The following is a 21,829-nucleotide window of genomic DNA, read 5'->3' as shown; positions in this document are numbered from 1 at the left end:
GGATACAGGCGCAGCAGCACTTACCCGCATGGAGCTTCCATGCCAGGGGGCCAGGGTCCATAGGCCTCCACTATAGGCAGCAGGAAAGGACAGTGCAGCAGGGCCTGATTCAAGTCCAGGTCCCTACAAGCCCAGGTCTTCCCCCTTCTCCACAGGCTTCTTTCTCATGCCTGCACCCTCCTCTCTAGGTCAGCCTGGAATGTGAAGACCACAGGGGCATGCGATGACATCACTCCACACGAGGCTAAAATGTGATCGCTGCAAGTATCACATCCACTGAGCAATGCTGGCAGTCCTTGTCTGGAATGCCCAAGGTGTGTGCCGCCCACATAAACAAAGAGATGTCAAAGCCTAGCTCTGACATATCCTATCCTGAGTCTCATATTTCTCCCTCCTGCCCAAGTTCGCTGATCAGACTCTTAATCCTGTAAACTAGTGGTAGAATTACAGTTAAAAATGGCAGACTAAAGGCCTACCATATCTCCTCGGAATCCAGACCCCAATTAAGGATAATCAATGAATTTGTAAAAGGTACAAATCCTCAACAGAGAAAACAGGAGAGAAGCATGAGCAACCAAGAAACTGGAAGACGTGTTTAGAAGCTGGAGGAACCACAAGGTGAGCCACTGGGGCACCACTAGGCAGAGAGCCCCACCTCCCAGAACTCTGGAGGGAGGTCAGGACACCGGACAGAGTGGGGTGGATGCAGGGTACTGAAATGGGCACTGGGAATAGGGCTGCAGAAAGTCTCAACCACACACCCCAGCACCAGCCATGTAACATCTGCCATGCTGGGGGCTTACTCTTGGAGAAGTGGGAGAAGCCCAGAACTCAGGGACACTAAATAAGACACAGGATAGGAGTGAGGTGTGAGACTGAAGACAATCAATAGACATCTGGGAAACGAAGGATGAACCCCTCAACCACACATGCTTCCTCCTTATCCTGGACTGAAGCTGGAGGGTTCCTTACATTAAAACACCTCTAAAGAAGAGACCCCTACATGGCACTGTTTGAAGAAAGAGCCAGGGAAAGAAAGAGCCAGGGAACCTCCAGCCTGGGGAACACTCAGAGGTGCCTGGGGTGTCACTTGCCCAGGAAAGGCAAGGATGCTCCATGCACCCGCCCTCATGCCCTCTGCTCTGTATCTCTTCCATCTGACTGTTACTGAGTTATGTTTTGAAGGGTGAAGCCCCTTCTGCTCAGGTCACTCTTGCTTTAGAACCTGGCAAGACTGAATGGAAGCCTAGAAACACAAGTGGACATCTAATGACCTCTCACCATAAATGCCTTTCTCCTGGCTCTTTGCTTGGGTGACTCTTTCTCATCCTCAGATATCAGCTAAATCCTATTCATCACCAAGACCTTACCTGTCAGCCCTTGGTAAGCAGGTTTCCCCCTCCACTTTTCTTTATCACAGTGCATGGTTTTCTGAGGGTTCTGCAACTTCATCTCGCAGTGACTAAACCTAATTTCTATTTCAACCTACCATTCCACGGTGGGTGGGAGGAATACTCTCAAGCTTCTTTTGGTTTCCCTCTCCCTCTCCCAGACTCTGAGCTCTGGAGAGCTTCCAAAGTGCTGAGGTACACAGTGAATGGGAGTGGGGGAGGTTTAGCTTGGTCCTCTGCGTCCGGCACTCACGGAGAGATCTCCCTCCCATGAGGCCATCATTCCCACAGGTCATTACGGCATCTACTTGGGTTGTGCTGGTATAATTTCATGACTGTAAATCTTTCCACGTACCTGTCTTGAGTCCACAGTGCCTGATAGTGGTTGGGCTTAACGGATGCTCAAGAAATACTGGAATTGAATTGACTCATCTCCAAGACAAGGCAATCAGTGAGGTCTGAAAGAAAGCTGGAAGCCCATGCTAACTCTGAGACTCTACGCCAGAGTTCTCAGCCAGCCTCATATGTCATTTAGGTCCCTTGAAAGAATAAAAGGCCCTGGTGTGTGTGCTGCCTCTTTTGGTTTACAAATGGGCAGTGCATACACAACTTTTTTAGTCTTCCCTGGTTCCCTTATTCATCTTAGGGTTCACAGAAGATTCACAAGTTTATTACCCTTGAGTTTCATGCACTCCACCCACCGTGACATAGAATTTTAGAGATACAGAGGTCCCGGAGACCATTCAGTTTGAGGCAGTCATTCCACAGATGAGTAAGATCCAGGGGAAGAAAGTAAATTGCCCAAAGCCCCAAAACAAGTTAGCATGGTTGGGACTAGAACCCAGGCCACTCAGGGTCAGGTTTCGGGGTCTTTCCACAAGACCGTGCAGAATACACCACGTCAGCCCCGTGAACCACACTGGTTCCACGCACCACGTCAGGTCTGTGGGTTAAACTGGTTCCATGCATTGGCTCAGGTTTTAATGGTGGCTACAGATCTGTATTGATGGCATGTACCACTATGATTGCCTACATCGCCTTGACCGTCAACGGTGTCCGCATACCATGTCACTTACAGTTACCATATACCCTATGGGTTACATGTATTCTATTGGTTCCAGTGCCACAGTGGTAGATTATATTGTCACCTTCATTACTGGCTGCTCTCACTGTGGAGGGAATACACACCCACACTCATCACCATGTGACCTGCATTCCTTTTCCATGGGAAGAAAACACGTGCTGCCCTTTTACCATCAGGCTTGACCATAGGACCTACTTTGGCCAAAAGGACGTGAGCAAAGAGTTGTGTGTCACTTCTGAGCAGAAGCTTTAAGAGTCTTCATGTATTTTGGTCACTGCTCCTTTCTCTCTGTCCCAAGACTGCCATGTTCCAGACAGGGCCTCCTCCTTCAGGCTGCATCCAAGAATCCAATGGCAGAAAGCTACCTACGACTGACATAGAACATGAGCGATACATGAACTTTCGCTGTGTAAGCCACTGAGGCTATGGAGTTGTTCCTCAGTGCACACAATATAGCAAGTTGATCAAGACAGCCGTGTTGGTTCCATGGACCACCTTTGTTCCACTGGCCAAGCGCTACGGTGGTTCAAATGTATGCTGTCCCCCTTTCACAGGACTGGATGTTCTACCCCAGGCCCCTCCTGTCTCCCAGTTCACCAGGCCACTCTACCCCTTCCCATCACTTTGAAGAAAGCCCCCTTGATGTCCTTGTTCCTCAGACTGTAGACCACGGGGTTGAGCAGGGCCGTGAAGACATTGTAAAAGAGTGAGATCTGCTTGTCTCGCTCAGGGGAGTAGCTGGAGTTGGGCCTCATGTAGATGTAGGTGGCTGGAGCATAGAAGAATGTGACCACCGTCAGGTGGGAAGCACAGGTAGAGAAAGCCTTGCAGCGGGCCTGCGTGGACTTGATCTTGAGAATGGCCTGGACAATGCTGATGTAGGAAGCCAGAATGAGGGAGAGGGGACAACAACCATGAAGACGCTGATGACCAGGTCCACCATCGCAATGAGGTGGGTGTCCGTGCAAGCCAAGCTTCGCACTGAGGGACCTTCGCAGAAGTAGTGGTTGACCACGTTGGGCCCACAGTATGGCAGCCGCATGGTGGAAAAAGTATGGATCAGAGAGGAGAAGAAACCGCAGGCCCAGGTCCCAGCAGCCAGCCGTGTACACAGGCCCCAGCTGAGGAGGACAGTGTAATGCAGGGGGTAGCAAATGGCCACATACCGATCATACGCCATGACCACAAACAAAAGGCACTCGGTCAGACCCAAGGCACCAAACACATACATTTGTAGCCAGCAGCCAGCAAAGGCGATGGTCTGAGATTGAGCGAGAAGATGCACCAACATCTGGGGCACGGTGGTGGTGACACAGCCCACATCCAGCAGGGAGAGGATGCAGAGGAAAAAGTACATGGGCGTGTGGAGATTCACGTCCAGACATATCAGGATGACGATGAGCCCATTGCCAAGGACTGAGCTCAGGTAGAGGAGAAGAAAGGCAATGAAGAGGATCCTGTTGGACATGGGGTCACAGGAAAAGCCACGCAGGATAAATTCAGAAACCCAGCTTTGGTTCTGCCCTGGAGGCATCCACATGGCTGGCCTATGAGAGAGTCACATTCGTTTAAATGTCATCTAACGTTCATAGTCCAGTAAGGGCTGGAGGCAGACAGGCTAGGGTTCTAATTCTGGGCCCACCGCTCACCTACTACTGTGGATCAGCTACTTCTCTGAGCCTCGGTCTCCTCATCCATAAAACGTGGCTAAGAGTATTCACCTCTCAGGGTTTCTATGGAGTTGGGGCAATGTATGTGAAGCGTCGTACACAAGGCCTTCAAACACCAAAGAGCAGGAAAATGCTCATATACAGTCTCCCCCCTCTTATTCCCCACCCCTCAGTGGACAAACAGGTCACTCGTGTGTCTAGCAACAATCAGTCACCACATCAGCACCTGCCCGCAAACCTGCAGAGGTGGCCTTCCCCTCTGCCGTGGAGTTTGTCCGAGGATGCTACAAACACCTCCTCACCCTGTAAGCATTTCTCCTCAGCAGCTGACAGTGTGAAGCATTATCAGTAAGGGGCGACAGAGGGGCATTGTGAGGATTGCAGCAGGAAGGCACTTGCGCTGGGTCTTCAGTCCTCTTGGCCTGAGAGCCAATGGGCTGTGTAGAAGGGCAGTAGACCCATCACACTGACCTCAGTGGACCAACCACAGTCACACTCAGACCACACCCACTCTTGCCACCTCGTGGCCACTTCTATGCGAGCTCTGGCTTGTGCTCTTCCCCGACCACCAGCCACCACCAATACTCCCCCCCCGCCCCCACCGCAAACCATGTTTGAAAAAGTCTGAGCTCCGTCTTTTTTTGGGAGGGGTGGGAGGGGAGAGCGTGTCAGGACTGGGGAGATGTAGGGAGGGAAGTACTTCCTAAATCCTTAGTCCCTTCAATGTGTGTGCTGTTCTTCAACCATGAGGCAGTAGCTGCCTTCCCTCCCCCACCTCACTTGCTACCTCTGGATCTGTTAGAGTTCTTTTTCTTTTTTTCTTCTCCTTTTAGCAGTTATCCACTTTTCACTAGTTAGCAATTCTGTATATTAATCTTCTCCATCTACATTACTGGTGTGTTCTGTGTCCTGCCAGGATCCTGACCAATACAGATGCTAAATCTATGGGGGAAGGAATAGATAAGGAACAGAATGTTACATAGTTACAAGCTATCCATCCATAAAGTAATTAGAAATTACAGAAGTAAATAGTAGCTATCAGCAGAGAAACTGGACAACATCTTAACTGAGTCAATGAACATTACCAACAAGGAACAGGTGGACCCAACGTGTTTCCATAGTGAAATCCTAACAATGTATCACCTATATATTATTTCAGGCAAAAAATGCAAAGTCTGAATCTAATCATGAGGAAACATCAAAGACACCTAAACTGAGGAGTATTCTGTAAAGTAACTACCTTCTAATCTTCAAAAAATGTCTATATGAAAAACAAGCAAAGGCTAAGAATCTACAAGAGACGCAAGGAGACTGAAAAAAATATACCAACCAAAGTAAGATATAATCCGGGGGGGGGGATATTATAAAAGACATTCATCTGACGATTCCTAAAACTAGAATATGAGTTAGATTAGTTTAGACAAGTGTGTCCGTATTAAATTTCCTGAATTTGATAACTGCTATAGAAGAGAATTACCTTATTCTCTTAAGTCTTAAGAACAATTTTCTGACCTATTAAAGGGTAAAGGAACATGATATTTGTAAATTATTCTGAAATAGTTCTGGAAATTATAATAACAATTATGCTAAAAATAATAAATCTAGGTATGGAACATATAGGATTTCTCTGTAATATTCTTTCCGCTTTTCTGAGGGTTTTTCAGTTATTTCCAAAAGAAGTTTTTGAAAAATATTTTTAATGTGAAATAAACACTTTTTCAGACAAACAAAAGTGAGATTGTTTCAGGGGAATTCTCCAGGCAGCAAGAAAGTGACAGAAACACAAAAATGCAAAAGGAATGAAGAGACCCTCATGGAAAGGATAAGTATAAATAACGAATGAAAGCCATTAATAGAGTTTTATGGGACTTAAGTGAAAAACAAAAGATTATGGCAACAATAGAATAAGAAATGCAGCGTGATCTAAATAAAGTCAGTATTCTAAATATTTAGCATACTTGGAAAAGCGCTAAAAATGATCACTTGCAGTAGACTGTGACAGGCCAAAGATACACGTTATAATATCCAGGAAAATCAATAAAAGAATAAAAAATGTATAGCCAACAACCTGAAACAGGAGAAAATGAACTAAAAAATGTTCATTAATCTAAAATAACGCTCTTTTGAAAGAGGAAAAAAGTCGAACATAAGATAGTCAAATGGGAGTTCCCGTCGTGAATCCGACTAGGAACCATGAGGTTGCGGGTTCCATACCTGGCCTCGTGCAGTGGGTTAACGATCCAGCATTGCCGTGAGCTGTGGTGTAGGTCACAGACACGGGCTCAGATCCCACATTGCTGTGTCTGTGGTGCAGGCTGGTGGCTACAGCTCTGACTCAACCCCTAGCCTGGGAACCTCCATATGCTGTGTGGCTGCGGCCCTAGAAAATGCAAAAAGACAAAAAAAAAAAAAAAAAAAAAGTCAGATGAATAGAAAATAAGTGGAGAGATGGTATGAACTTATATAGGTAATTACTTTAAATGCAAAAGGACTAAATATTCTAATAAAAGTCATATTTTCAAATGAGTTTTTTTAAAAACCCTACATATTATTCACAAGAAACACCCCTTACTCATGCTGCAATATATGAATACATCAAATCAATACACTGTTTACTCACACTTACCCAATGTTACATCAATTATATCTCAACAAACTTTGGGGAAAAAAGAAATACACTTTTATGTAAGGTCATAGACATGCTAGGGGAAAAATACACCATTTAAATACTAACCAAAAGAAACAGTGTAGCTTCATGAAACATTTGTCAGAACTGACCATATGCTGCATCATAAATGTAAGCTCAAGAAAGTCCAAGGGATGCAAGTCATTTAGTGTATACTCTCTAAACTACTAAACTGGCTAGAAATCCATTTCAAAATAAATATAATGGGGAAGTACCCAACTCCTTTGAAATTAGCATACACTTCTAAATAATTTATGGGACAAATTAAAATAAAAATGGAAATTAGTATATATTAAAGTAAGTGTTGATAAAATAAACATTATAAGTGCTTAGGGGGAAATTTAAAGCCTTAAATGTGTATATTAGAATACAAAAAGGCTAAAAATTAATCAACTGAACTTTCACCTCAAGAAGCTAGAAAAGGAGCTACAAAACACACCCCAAAAGGTGTGGAAGGAAATAAATCATGAAGATAAGCACAAAAAACAATGAAATGGTAGACAAACTTATAATGGAGAAAAATCAACAGAGCCAAAAATTCATTCTCTGAAATAGCATATAATCCTTAGCAAGTCCTTAGCAAGACTGATAACGAAAAATAACACCTGAAACTAATACAATGTTGTAAATCATAAAAGAAGAAAAAAAAAAGAAAGAAAAAGAAAGAAAACACAAATTACCAACATCAGGAATGAAAAGGGGGACATTCCTATAGATCCTATAGCCATTTAAAAGCTGATTTAAAAATTACAAACACTTTATACCAATAAATTTGACAATTAAACAAAATGAACAAATACCTTAGAAAACAGAAATTACCAAAACTGACAAATAAGAACTAAAAGTCAGAAGAGTCTACTGTCTTTCCAAAAAAAATTGAATCTATAAATTAAAACTTTCCTAGAAAGAAAACTCTAGGCCCAGACAGCTTTACTGGTGAATTCCTCCAACGTTTATGAGAGGAATAATTCCAATGGTAACAAACCCTTTCTAAGCATAGAAAAAGAAGGAACATTTCCCAACTCATTTTATGAGACCAGCATAAAATCAAAACCAGAAAGGAACAAAATTACAAGAAGGAAAACTCATAAGTGAATCTCTTTCATAGGCATTATTGCAAAGCTCCTTAACAATATATTAATGATATATTTTAAAAGATAATACGTCACAATCAAATTGGGTTATGACAATAATTCAAGGCTGGTTTAGCACTGGATAAGTAAACAATGTAATTCATCTGATTAATGGAAGTAAGGGAGAAAACATATGATTAACTTAAACAGAAAAAGCATCTGTTAAAAAATCAACAGTGAAGATTAGAAATAATCCTCCCAGTCCAGGAGAAATAGAAGGGAACTTTCCTAATGTGATAAATATTATCCCCAATAAAAGAAGAAGCAACCTACAGCAGGTGTCATACTACATGGTGAAATACTGATAACTTACTCCCTAACACTGAAAGTGAAGCAAAAATGTTCACTATTGCCAAGTCTAGTAGTCCTAGCCAGTGAAATAAGTCAAGAGGAAGAAATAAAAGGCCAAAGGGTTAGGAAGGAAGATACAAAACTGTTGTTATTTGCAGAACACCTGATTGTATAGGTAGAAAATTTGAAAGAACTTAAAGACAAACTGGTCTTGTTAATTAAGGACACCAAACTCCAACATATTTCTCTATACCAGCAACTAGAAACAATTCATAAGAGGATTTTTAAAAACCAAACATGCAGCAATAACTCTAATAAACTGTGTGTGGGAAACATTACTTAGAGAAATTAATGGAGACCAAATAAATGGAGGAACATGCCATGTTCATACATGGGTTGGGCAATTCGACATTGCAGAGACCTGAAACTGATTTACAGACTCAATACGATTCCAGTCAAAACCCTGGTGGTTTTTTTCCTATATAAACTGACAAGCTGGTTATAATACTTATAAGGAAATTTTGAAGAAAGGAGCCAAAGCTAGAGGACTTACCAGATATTAGGACTCACTATAAAGCACTATAGTTAACAAGTATGAAATTAGCATAACAGCAAAAAAGTAGATCAATGGAGGAGAATAAAGTCTAGAACAGACCTGTGAATATGTAGTCACCTAACTTCTGACAAAATTGATCCCCTAATGCAATGGGAAAGCATGTTCTTTTCAATAAATTCTGCTGGATCTTGTGGCTATTCACACAGGGAAAAATAATTTTAATCCTACCTCAACACAGTACACAAAAGTCAATCACAGATATTTTATAGATTTAAGTGGTAAAGACAGAATAACAACATTTTGAGAAGCAAACACAGAAAACTATTTGTCACCTTGTAATAGGCATAGATTTCTTAAACAGGAAAGAAAAAGCACCAGCCATAGAGAAACACAAATGATAAACTATATGGTTATATATAAATTACATACACAGATAATTATATATAATGACATAATTATATACACAGATGACATTAAAATGAAGAATTTAAAATTTGTATCCAGAATAAAGAACTCTTACAAATTAACAAAGTAACAAAGACTGCCCAAGAGAATAATGGGCAAAATCTTTTAAAAGACACGTCACAAAAGAGGCAGCTAAATGTCGTTAATCAAGTGAAAAGGCATTCAACATCATTAATCAGCCAGGAATTACAAATTAAGACCACAGCACACCACCACTCCACACACCAGAATGGGTCAAGTGAAATATACGTGGTATTGGCAAGAGTAACTGGAACTTTCTTACACTGATGATGAGAGACTAAATTTGCACAATCCCTCTGGAGAACTTTTGATGGCATCTCTTAAAGTTGAACACATGCACTCCACATTTCTCAGCAATCCTATGCCTAACTATATCCCCATTTACTTATATACACACACATATGTGTGTATAAGAAGGAAAGACATGCACAAAAATATTCAAAACACTAGTCAAAATAACCCCAAACAGGGGACTGCCCAAGTTTCAATCAACAGTATAATGGATTTAAGGAAAAAAACAAACTGTGGTATGTTTGTATAGAAGTTACCTTCGATGAGGGTAAGAAACTCGGGGGAGACATCAGGCCATCCTCGACCTCACCACCCCACCCCACCTCCTCACCTGACCGATGGACCACCTGCATGTCCCTCAAAGCCACCCCTTCCTTTGCCCTGGATCAGGAGCCCATTGTTTCTCACCCACAATCCCACACAAGCCCCTCCTTAGTCTCCCTGCCTCTGCACTTTTCCTTGAAGGCATTCTCCATATGGGCCACTGCAAGTGATTGCTCAAAACACGACCCTGGTCCTGCCTGTCTGCTGTTTAAAACCCTTTAAGAGTTCCCTCAAGTCCCAGCCCAAGAGGTTGGATGTACAGTGATGTACGGTGGGACCTCACTGTTTATCCGATCAAATGTAGTAGGACACGATGGAAGACAGTGTGATGAAAAGAGTACACACACACACACAAACACACAACATGACTAGGTCACTATGCTGAAATTGATATAACACTATAAATCAACTATAACAGAAAGTAAAAGAAGAAAAACAAGGACTTCCCAGTGCCCAATCACTTTAGACAGATGCACAGACCATTCCTAAAGGATCTGCCCCCAAAGGCTTTTCAGCCTCAGTGCCCAGCTCTGTCTCCCACCCCATCTTTTTCACATACGCATAATCTCCATATGAGTATGCCCAGTTTTGTGCATATCCTTACCTCTGTCACACCTTCAGAGCTTTGCTCAGGTCTCTAGCATAGAAGAGCACCAGTGCCTGCATCCCCACTGCCCACACATGCTCTGTTACACATCCAACTTTATTCCCAGCTGAGGACTCAGCTCAGCGATCACCCCCACCAGGAAGCCTTCCCAGGTCTATCCTACCATCTCCCACTCCTACATCTTGACTAGATGCTTTCTCTCTCTATGTCTCATAGCCCCTAGTGCCTATTGGTAAGCTATAACCCTAGTAATCCTAGAGGGCTCTGATATAAAGTTTAAGAACTAATATCTCAGGAGAACGTTCTCCCCCTCATGTTAACTTCATTTCATCTTAACTATCTATATCTACATAGATGCAGTTAGAATATCTGTAATAAAGTATGGACATAGGAGTGAGTTTATAACCTTCTTTCAGGGTGGCTCTGCGGCACAATGGACTTGTAGGTTTATAACCTTCTTTTCAGTAGTAACAATAGCTAATGAACAATTTCTGCAGGCCAGGCATCGCCACTCATCCTCACAACATCTCACCGAGGTAAGCACCATTACTTCCATTTTTGCAGAGGAAAATCAACTAGAGCACAGAGAGAGCAAATGATTCGCTCCAAACTGTAATTTACATGATGGACCCAGGATCTGAACCAAGGCAGGTTGGCTTTGGAGCCAACTCTTAATCATTACCTTCTTCGGCTCAGGCAAATAAGCTCTAAGTGGAACGGGTAAAGAATGCCGCCTTCCTCCACCTGCACCTCAGTTGAGCTTGTTGAGGTTTGGCACGAGACACTATAGAATCGTGACCTCATGAGGTACAGCCACCAGACAAGACAGGATCAGGCCCCTTCTAGGACAAAGGACTAAAGTGGCAGCCACAGACTCTTTCGCGTGATAACGTTTCCTCTGCATGCTCCCATCACTTGGTCGTGAGAAGCCATGGGGTTGCCCCGGAAGCAGAGGAAATGGATGGGAGGTGACATAGGCAGTGATCGCCATTCTGGAACCAGCAAGTCTTTCTAAAGGCCTCTCTCTCTGAGTCGACCTTGCTTTCAGTGGGAATGGGGATGCTATTTAGCCGGGGGCAGGGGAGGGGGAGTCTCCTAAGATTCCATTAGCCCAGAAGTTTCTGTCTTAATTTGCAATAGCCCAGGCCTCTAGCGAGCAGGGGTGGTGGGTCCTAATTAGTGCAGTCACTGATGTCACTGCTGAAGGCTTCCTCCCGGCATAACCATCATTGTCCTCTCATGATGTCTCTTAGCTGGACCTGGACACCTTGAGTTCAGGAAATGTTATTATTCATTGGCTGTTTTTAGCTCCTAGAACACGGCTTGGCACAGAGGAATGATCAATATACACTGATGAAACGAATAAACAGAAGAAGGACGGAGGTCTAGGAAGAAGGAATGGGAGGGGACCGAGGTGTGGGGCGGTAAGGAAAGGAGTGCGGAGGGAGGAAAGGGGGCTAGAGGGATGTTGGGACGTAAGCCTGGAGAGGACCCCGTGACCAGGTGACCTGGCTTCCTTTGACCTCCAGCCCCGTAGATGTCTGGATTCTGCATCTCGCCCCAAACCCAAAGACCATCTCACCGCTCAGGTATCCACAGAGACAAGTCATGGGGAGACAGTCACTTGTTCTTAAAGGAAAGAGACTGAATAGGAAGTGCCCACGGCACCTGAGCCCCAGGAGCCAGGATTCCAGACAACCCAATCTCGAGAAAAGCACTAGGTTTCTGAGAGGTCGGAGGCAGAACCCCGTGCCTTCTCTCCATCGTGCAGCCCTCTGCACCCGGCCAGGCCAGCCCTGGCTCCTGAAGACCTTGCCTGTCAGGTCCTCCGGTGCAGATGGAGAGAGCCTTGGCCATCCCCAGCTTCTCCCATTGGGCCAAGCTGCAGAGGCTTTATGGTCCTGCCTCCTTACCAGGTTTCCTGGGAGAGCGGGGGAAGGGCCGCCCCCTTGCTTCCTGCCACCACCGTCCCTGTCCCTGGTGGGGATGCCAAGATGAATTCCCTGAATGTTGTCAACAAGAACCCCACAGGAAGATGCCCTTGGGGACAGAGCAAGAGCAAACCACACCCAGGCTGGGGAGGCGAAGTCACCTGTCTTCTCTTCCAGCTTACTGGGGCATAGGACCAGCCCAGGAGAGAGGCAGTTGGCACCTGGTCACCCTGTGGAAAGGTCAAGAACTGAAGGCCACATGCTGATGCCCCTCGTACCCCCCAGACGCCCCCTTGCTATTTAAACCCCGTTTGAGTCACACCTCTATTCCTTACTGAGCTACCTTGGGCACATCAAATCCTTCCATTTCCCACCAGAAAACACCTTGGACATGATGATGACGATAAGCTGACCACGGAACACCAACCTTATACAGATGTTGAGCCAGGTCCTAGCAAGCAGCACCTGGAAAGTAAGTATCAGCTGCAGGTTAACATGCAAGGAAGCTGAGGCCCAGTGGACACAGAAACTTGCCCAAGGGCTCCCATCTACTAAAGGCAGAGCCTGAATTTTTTTTTCTTCTGCTTTTTAGGGCTACACTCATGCCATATGGAGGTGCCCAGGCTAGGGGTCGAATGGGAGCTACAGCTGCTGGCCTATGCCACAGCGATAGCAAGGCAGAATCCAAGCCACGTCTGCAGTCTACACCACAGCTCACAGCAATGCCAGATCCCTAACCCACTGAGTGAGGCCAGGGATCGACCCTGCATCTTCATGGATACCAGTCAGGTTCGCTTCCAGTGTGCCACAACAGGAATTCCCCAGAACCTGAATTTGAATCAAGAGCTATCACCTTCTAGGGCCTGCTCTCTTTAACTCTGATTTTCGGCCTCAGTTTTCTCCCCTGTAAAATGGTAACTATAGTATCTTAATCCCTCCAACCTTCCGGGTTGCTGGGAGAATTCAGTGAGGTAATGTGTTGAGAGCCCAGCGCAGGTCCTGGCCACGCCGTCCGTGGTTGTGAGTTCCCGTGTCTGCTTTCTGTCCGGGCCTGCGTTCCGCTTCCATTCAGGCAAAGGCGGTCTCTCCTGTCAGCCACAGGTCACCCGAGCCAACCACTTTGCAGAAACGTTGTGAGGTGGTGTTCAATGAGGTCATTCGCAAAGAGAAAGTTTGTAACTATAGTGAAATTACTTATGTTAATTAAAAACAAGGGTCAAGGAAGCTTGAAGGCATTATGCTAAGTGGAATAAGCTAGGCAGAGAAAGCCAAACACCGCAGGATCTCACTTACAAGTGGGATCTAAAACCACCGAATGCAAAGCAACAGCACAGAGAGTAGCGTGTAGCTGCGCGGGGCTGGGGGTGGGAAAGCAGAGAGAGGCTGGTGCCAGGGTACAAACTCTCAGGTACAAGACAGCACCTCTGGGGATCGGGTGCACAGCGTGGTGACGACAGCTAACAACACGGCAACTCACGAGGTGCCGTGAGAGCAAAGCTTCAACCTTCTCACCAACAGCAGCAGCAAGATGGCAATTATGTGACGGGGAGAACAAGTAAACGAACTTTGTTGGGGTAACTCTTTCACGACACATACCGGTATCAGTTCATCACATTGTGTACCTTGAACTTACCGCAATGTTACAGTAATGAACATTGTTAATTAAGTCTCAATAATTTGGGGTGAGAGAGAAAAGAAAAATCAGTTTATAAAGTGCAAAACAAAACCCAAAGCTCAAAATTCTTCACACCCTCATCGTTCTACTACTACAATGCATGCGCCTGTTCTCCGTGTTCTGGAAGTTGTTTGCATCTGCTGCGTTTGTACTGTGAAAATACTTTGAAAATGATGTGCTCTGTAGGTCTCTGAGCCACGCTGGGTTCGGTGACTTTATGTTCCCTTGAAATTTGGCCATTATGGGGATATTGACCCAAAACAGAAATCAGCAAACAATACAAATCCGAACTCCTTCCCCCTCCAGGACTGCTTGTTAAACATTTACATTGAAAACCCTAAGGACTCAACCCAACACTACTTGAACTGATTAATAAATTCAGCAAAGTGGCAGGCTATAAGATTAACATTCAAAAGTCAGTCACATTTCTGTATACCAGCAATGAAATATTAGAAGAGGAATACAAAAATACAATACCCTTTAAAATTGCACCTCACAAAATCAAATACCTCTGAATACACCTGACCAAGGAGGTAAAGGACCTATATGCCGAGAACTATAAAACTTTAATCAAAGAAATCAAAGAAGATGTAAAGAAGTGGAAAGATATTCCATGTTCCTGGATTGAGAAAATCAATATTGTAAAAATGGCCATACTACCCAAAGCAATCTACTGATTCAATGCAATCCCTATCAAATTACCCATGACATTTTCCGCAGTACCAGAACAAACAACCCAAACATTTATATGGAACCACAAAAGACCCAGAATCGCCAAAGCAATCCTGAGAAGCAAAAACCAAGCAGGAGGCATAACTCTCCCAGACTTCAAGAAATACTACAAAGCCACAGTCATCAAAACAGTGTGGTACTGGTACCAAAACAGACAGACAGACCAATGGAACAGAATAGAGAATCCGGAAATAAACCCTGACACCTATGGTCAATTAATCTTTGACAAGGGAAGCAAGAACATAAAATGGGAAAAAGAAAGTCTATTCAGCAAGCATTGCTGGGAAACCTGGACGGCTGCATGCAAAGAAATGAAACTAGAACACACCCTCACACCATGCACCAAAATAAACTCCAAATGGCTGAAAGACTTAAATATACGACAGGACACCATCAAACTCCTAGAAGAGAACATAGGCAAAACACTCTCTGACATCAACATCAGGAATATTTTCTCAGGTCAGTCTCCCAAAGCAATAGAAATTAGAGCAAAATTAAACCCATGGGACCTCATCAAACTGAAAAGCTTTTGCACAGCAAAGGAAACCAAAAAGAAAACAAAAAGACAACTTTCAGAATGGGAGAAAATAGTTTCAAATGATGCAACTGATAAGGGCTTAATCTCTAGAATATATAAACAACTTATACAACCCAACAGCAAAAAAGCCAATCAATTAATGGAAAAATGGGCAAAAGACCTGAATAGACATTTCTCCAAAGAAGATATACAGATGGCCAACAAACACATGAAAAAAATGCTCAACGTCACTGATTATAAGAGAAATGCAAATCAAAACTACCATGAGATACCACCTCACACCAGTCAGAATGGCCATCATTAATAAAGCCACAAATAACAAGTGCTGGAGGGGCTGTGGAGAAAAGGGAACCCTCCTGCACTGCTGGTGGGAATGGAAACTGGTACAGCCACTATGGAGAACAATTTGGAGATACCTTAGAAATCTATACATAGAACTTCCATATGACCCCGCAATCCCACTCTTGGGCATCTATCAGGACAAAACTCTCCTTAAAAGAGACACGTGCACCCGCATGTTCATTGCAGCACTATTCACAATAGCCACGACATGGAAACAACCCAAATGTCCATCGACAGATGATTGGATTCGGAAGAGGTGGTGTGGTATATATACACAATGGAATACTACTCAGCCATAAAAAAGAATGACATAATGCCATTTGAAGCAACATGGATGGAACTAGAGAATCTCATACTGAGTGAAATGAGCCAGAAAGACAAAGACAAATACCATATGATATCACTTATAACTGGAATCTAATATCCAGCACAAATGAACATCTCCTCAGAAAAGAAAATCATGGACTTGGAGAAGAGACGAGTGGCTGCCTGATGGGAGGGGGAGGGAGTGGGAGGGATCGGGAGCTTGGGCTTATCAGACACAACTTAGAATAGATTTACAAGGAGATCCTGCTGAATAGCATTGAGAACTATGTCTAGATACTCATGTTGCAACAGAACAAAGGGTGGGGAAAAAATGTAATTGTAATGTATACATGTAAGGATAACCTGACCCCCTTGCTGTACAGTGGGAAAATAAAAAAAAATATTAAAAAAAAAAAACAAAAAGCATTTACCAGCACAGGCATTTCCATTGTGGCTCAGCAGGTTAAGAACCCAAGAAAGTGTCTGTGAGGATGTGGGCTCGATCCCTGGCCATGCTCAGTGGACGCAGGATCCAGTGTTGCCCCAAGCTATGGCACAGGTGGCAGGTGCGGCCTTGGCATGTGCCAGCAGCTGATTTGACCCCTAGCCTGGGAACTTCCATGTGCCACAGGTGTGGGATACAAAGGGAAAAAAATTGAAAGAAAAAATGTACCAGCACACCACTGCTTCCAGTCCTGAGTCCTGAGAACTTCGACAGCTCAGAACAACCTAATGCTGGAGGCATCCTGCTCAAATGTTGGGGGAGCCTGCAATGAACCCTCATCCAGGAGAAGCCCAGCCCAGCAGCTCAGTCCCTCTCAGCCCTGTTCTCCTTGCCCTAACCCAGAGAGAGTGACAGAGCCCCTGGCACTTGCCTCTGGACCCTCGCCAGCCCCCTCGCAAACCTCAGCAGGGCCGGCCAGGGTTGAGGGCTTCTGAGGCAAAACACACAGCAGAGCAGCTCTGCCGTCAGGGAGCTCCCAGGCCCCACAGGCTCCCACCTCTAGGGACAAAGGCCAAGGGCACTCAAAGCCTACTTTGTACAGGCCTTGGGAGGCAGAGGTTTGACAGGTGAGAAAACAGCATCAGAAAGGGTATGAACTTGTCCAGGGTCACAGGCTGAAAACAGGAGGAACCCAGGAGCAAATGGAGGCCACTGCTACCCCCACCAGGCCGTGTCTTCCGAGGCAAGTTTCCACCTCCCGAAAATGAGGAAAATGAGAACGACTCTTACTTCTCTAGCAGGTTCTGATAAAGATGTAGAGATGGCACGCATGGGTGTTGGAGCCCAAGGCTTAGCACAGCGTAACCACTTAATAAAGGTAAATCGCATGCCTGCGTCTACTTCATGATGCCCGCTCTCCGACTCCCTCAAATTGCACTTTGCAGGGAGGGGACACATCCCCTCCCTCATGGCATCTCTGGGGCTTGATCCAGTGCGTCCCTGAACTTCCTCCAGGGAGAGGAGCACCCAGGGATTCCATCTGGGTACTTCATGGTCCCTTGGGAGGGGCAGGGCCAGGGGACTTGGATCCCAAGGCTCCCTCCAACCCTCAGCTCTTTCTCAGACTCAGCTCCAGCCTCAGAGGACAGCTCTGTGGAAATATGCTCCTGTACACACCTCCCTCTACACACACATCCTTCTGGACCAGCTCAGCGGGCCCAGAGATCCAGGGAGGAGGCAGGAGTCTGGGCCCAGGACTCAGGACAGAGGAAAACTCGTCAGCCCCTTTCTTCGGAACCATGACAGAAACGATAACCATCCTGTGCTCTGAGCCAAGGCCCTGACTCCTCTCGCACAGGTTACCGGCCCGCACTTCAGCTCTGAAGAGGCTCTCCCGGCAGGATCCATCTGCCCCCTAGACGCGGGAAGAGACCGTGGCCCAGGGAGACGCAGTGGCTTGCCCACAGCCAGAGCAATCTAGAATCACAGATAGGATGAAACTTGGGCCCCCTCGATGTTTTAAATGACAGAATTAAAGCGTGCCAAGCCTAGTCCTGCCCTTCGTATTCCAGATACATGGTATGTGACCAGAAAGGGATCAGTGGTTTGGCCGAGACCACGCTGCTGGATAATGATAGAGCCAGCACCAGAACCCTGCACTCGCCTCTTGGGCTGGGTCGACAATGTCATGTGCTTCAGTGCTGGAGGCTAAACTGACGGCCGCGCCAGAACACTAACTGAGGCGTTCCCACTGTGACTTAGTGGGTTAAGAACCTGACATAGTGGCCGTGAGCATGCAGGCTCAATCCCTGGCCTCACTTAGTGGGTTAAGGATCCAGTGTTGCTGCAAGCTGTGGCACAGGTCTCAGATGAAGCTCGGATTCAGGGTTGCCATGGCTGTGGTGTAGGCCAGCCCTGAGGCTCTGATTGAACCCTCAGCCCAGAACTTCCATATGCCACACATGCAGCCCTAAAAAGAAAGAGAAAGAACTCTAACGGAAATCCTTCCTGCTGGCGTGATCGCCACTGGGGTTGGGCCAGCTGAGGAGTCGACATGAGGTAGAAGACTGGACTCTGGATGCTGAATCTGAGCCACACGGGCGCGCAGGCCTCAAGGAGAAGAGGGAGGGCTGTCAGTAGGGGAAAAGCTGGGCCTGCCCCAACCCTAACAACAGGGGACTCTGTAATTGGCTCCAGGCTGAGAAGGCCTCTGGGAGGGACTCTGCGGGAATTAGCTCTCATTTGCTAAGACAGGCGCCCTAGAGGGTCTTCTGGGTCTGTGTCTGGGGAGGGAGCTGAGGGCAGTGGTGGGAGGTGGCGACAGTACTGACGGTCAAGAGCATCCTAAGGGTCCTTCAGGACGGCCGCACATAGCGAGTCCTTCTTGTACGTTTTCCCCCCACGTCTTCCCGGCACTCCTGGGAGGGAGGTGTTGTGGTTCCTGTTTTCCAAATGGTGACAATGATGGCGACAGATACTCACTGAGCCCTTGTCATGGGCCAAGTCCTGAGGGAGTCACTGGTGCTGGTTTTGGTCACGTCACTGCTCTCCAAGTCAGAAGAGCCTTCACGGTCAACATGTCCAGGTCCCTTCTCTGATTTTTTGCAGCATGGAAATTAAAACTCAGAGAAGGGATGTCACTGGGTTTCATGAGTTAGTGCCGATGGCTAGAACCTAGAAGTCCTGTCTCCCAGACACAGAACCCTGCCGTTGACCCCAGGCTCGATTCTCTGCTCTGTTCTCTAGGAACCTGGAGAAAGAACTGTCCATCTGCCCAGTAATAAGGAATTGCAGGTTTCTTTTCATGCATGCCCTCAGCATCTTGATTCCTGGATGTTTGTGTCCCCCCAGGCTGTAAATCCTGTGTGAACCAGTGAAAGGACACATAGGTCAGACAGACTAAGAGGACAGCAATAATAATGATAACAAAAATGATGATGATGCTGCAATGACAACAACGGCAAAATCCTATGGGTGGGGCTTATTATTTGCTTTACTTACAACAACCCGTTTAACATTCAGAACCTCCCTATGAGTTACTATCCAAAATCTATAGACAGCTCATACGACTCACTATCAAAAAAACAAGCAACCCAATCAAAAAGGAGCAGCTCTGAGTAGACATTTTTCCAAAGAACACATACAGACAGCTAGTGGGCACAGGAAAAGATGCTCAATCATCACTAATTGTCAGAGAAATGAAAATCAAAACATCAACAAGGTACCACCTCACACCTGTCAGAATGGATATCACCAAAAAGTCTACAAATAACAAGTGTTGGAGACAATATGGAGAAAAGGGAACCCTTGCACACCGTTGGTGGGATGGAAACTGGTGCATCCACTACGAGAAACAGTCTGGAGGCTCCTCAAAAACTAAAAATAGACCTACCGTATGAGTCAGCAATTCCAGTCCTTGGTATATCTCCAGACCAAATGAAAACACTACTTTGAAGAGAGACGTATACCCAGTGTTCAGAGCAGAACTACTTACAATAGCCAAGACACGGCAGCAACCAAGTGTCCATCAGCAGGCGAATGGATCAAGAAGATGTGGTGTATACATACGATGAAATGTTACTCAACCATAAAAAATGAGAATGAAATTCTTCCGTTTGCAGCCGTGGGGATGGACCTGGAGAATATTATGCTTCGTGAAGTAAGTCAGACAAAGATAAACACTGTATGATTTTACTTATATGTAGAATCTAAAAAAGAATATAAATTAAAGGATATGCAAAAGAGAAATAGACTCGCAGATGTAGAAAATGAACTTGTTTTCCATGGAGAAGCGGGGGAAGGGCAAATTCGCGATTTGGGATTAAGAGATACAAACCACTATGTATAAAATAGATAAGTAACAAGGATATATCGCACAGCACAGGAAATGATAGCCATTATCTTTCAGTAATTTTTATTGGAGTATAATCTGTAAAACGCTGAATCACTATGCTTTACGCTCTAAACTAATATACTGGAAATCAACTATACTTCAGTTTTTAAAATTTCTGTGAACTAGTGTTGTCTTCATCATTTTGCAGATGAGGACACTAAGTTATAGAAACTTCGTAATGTGATTAAATCTCCCAAAGCCACTAATTGGCAGCCTAGGATTTTTAAATGGGTGATGTAAAAAGTGGAACAACGAACTGTCTAGAAAGAAAGAAGAGAAAAAAAGAATAAATTGAGCCTGGCCTGGTTGGTGAGTCAAAGTGCAAGTTGCTAAGCCCCAAAGCACAAGCTCCACCTGTTACCAGGGCCGCTTTGTTCATGCACCCACCGAGCAGTGACAGCGTGGCTGGGGACAGAAGCCAGCTGGTTTACACAGGACAGACCAGCCCATACACTCAACCGCTAAAATCCTTTTCGGCTGAGGCCACGCCCTGGTGAGCGTGCACAGGAATATCATCACCGTCTTCGCTAAGTCAAAGAAGACTCCTCAGCTCTCTTCCCCAGACCTTGTTCTCGCCAGTTTTTCTAATCATGTTCCTTCAAGTCTCTGGCCATCCAGCCAAACCATTGGCCACAGTCCATCAATTATATAGATTCTTGGAGATCATGCAGTGGCCAATAGGCACATGAAAAGATGCTCAACCTCACCAATTATTAGAGAAATTCAAATCAAAACTGCAAGGAGGTACCACCTCGCACTGCTCAGATTGGCTGTCCCTAACAAGTCTGCAAATAACAGATGCTAGAGAGGGTTCGGAGTACAGGGAATCCTTCTGTACTGTTGGTGGGAATGTAAACTGGTACAAACACTATGGAAAGCCATGTGGAGCTTACTCAGAAAACTAAATACAGAACTACTATATGATCTAGCAATCCCGCTTCTGGGCACATATCCAGACAAAACTTACATTCAAAAAGATACATGCACCCCTACGTTCAGTGCAGCACTATGCTCAATAGCCAAGACATGGAAACAACCTAAATGTCCGTCGACAGATGGACAGTTAAGATGATGTGGTATATATATATACAATGGAATATTACTCAGCCATAAAAAGAATGAAATAATGCCATCTGCAGCAATGTGGATGCAACTAGAAATTCTCATACAAAGGGAAGTAGGTCAGAAAGAGAAATACAAATACCATGTGATATCACTTATATGTGGCATCTAATATATGGCACAGATGAAGCTATCTGCAAAACAGATACAGGCTCACAGACATAGAGAACAGACTTGTGGTTATGTGTGAGTGGGATGGACTGGGAGTTTGGGGTTAGTAGATGCAAACTGTTACATTTAGAATGGATAAGCAATGAGGTCCTACTATATAGCACAGGGAACTGTATCAGGTCTCTTGCAATGGAAAATGATGGAAGATAATACGAA

At 45.1% G+C, this 21,829-nt stretch overlaps 1 pseudogene; it reads right to left on the bottom strand.

Annotated features, from left to right (window-relative positions):
- LOC100523072 lies at window positions 1,231-12,711 on the bottom strand (annotated as a pseudogene).

Source organism: Sus scrofa, chromosome 6 (genome assembly GCF_000003025.6).
Source record: "Sus scrofa isolate TJ Tabasco breed Duroc chromosome 6, Sscrofa11.1, whole genome shotgun sequence".
Taxonomy (NCBI): domain Eukaryota; kingdom Metazoa; phylum Chordata; class Mammalia; order Artiodactyla; family Suidae; genus Sus; species Sus scrofa.
This window is presented reverse-complemented; position numbering and strand designations above follow the sequence as displayed.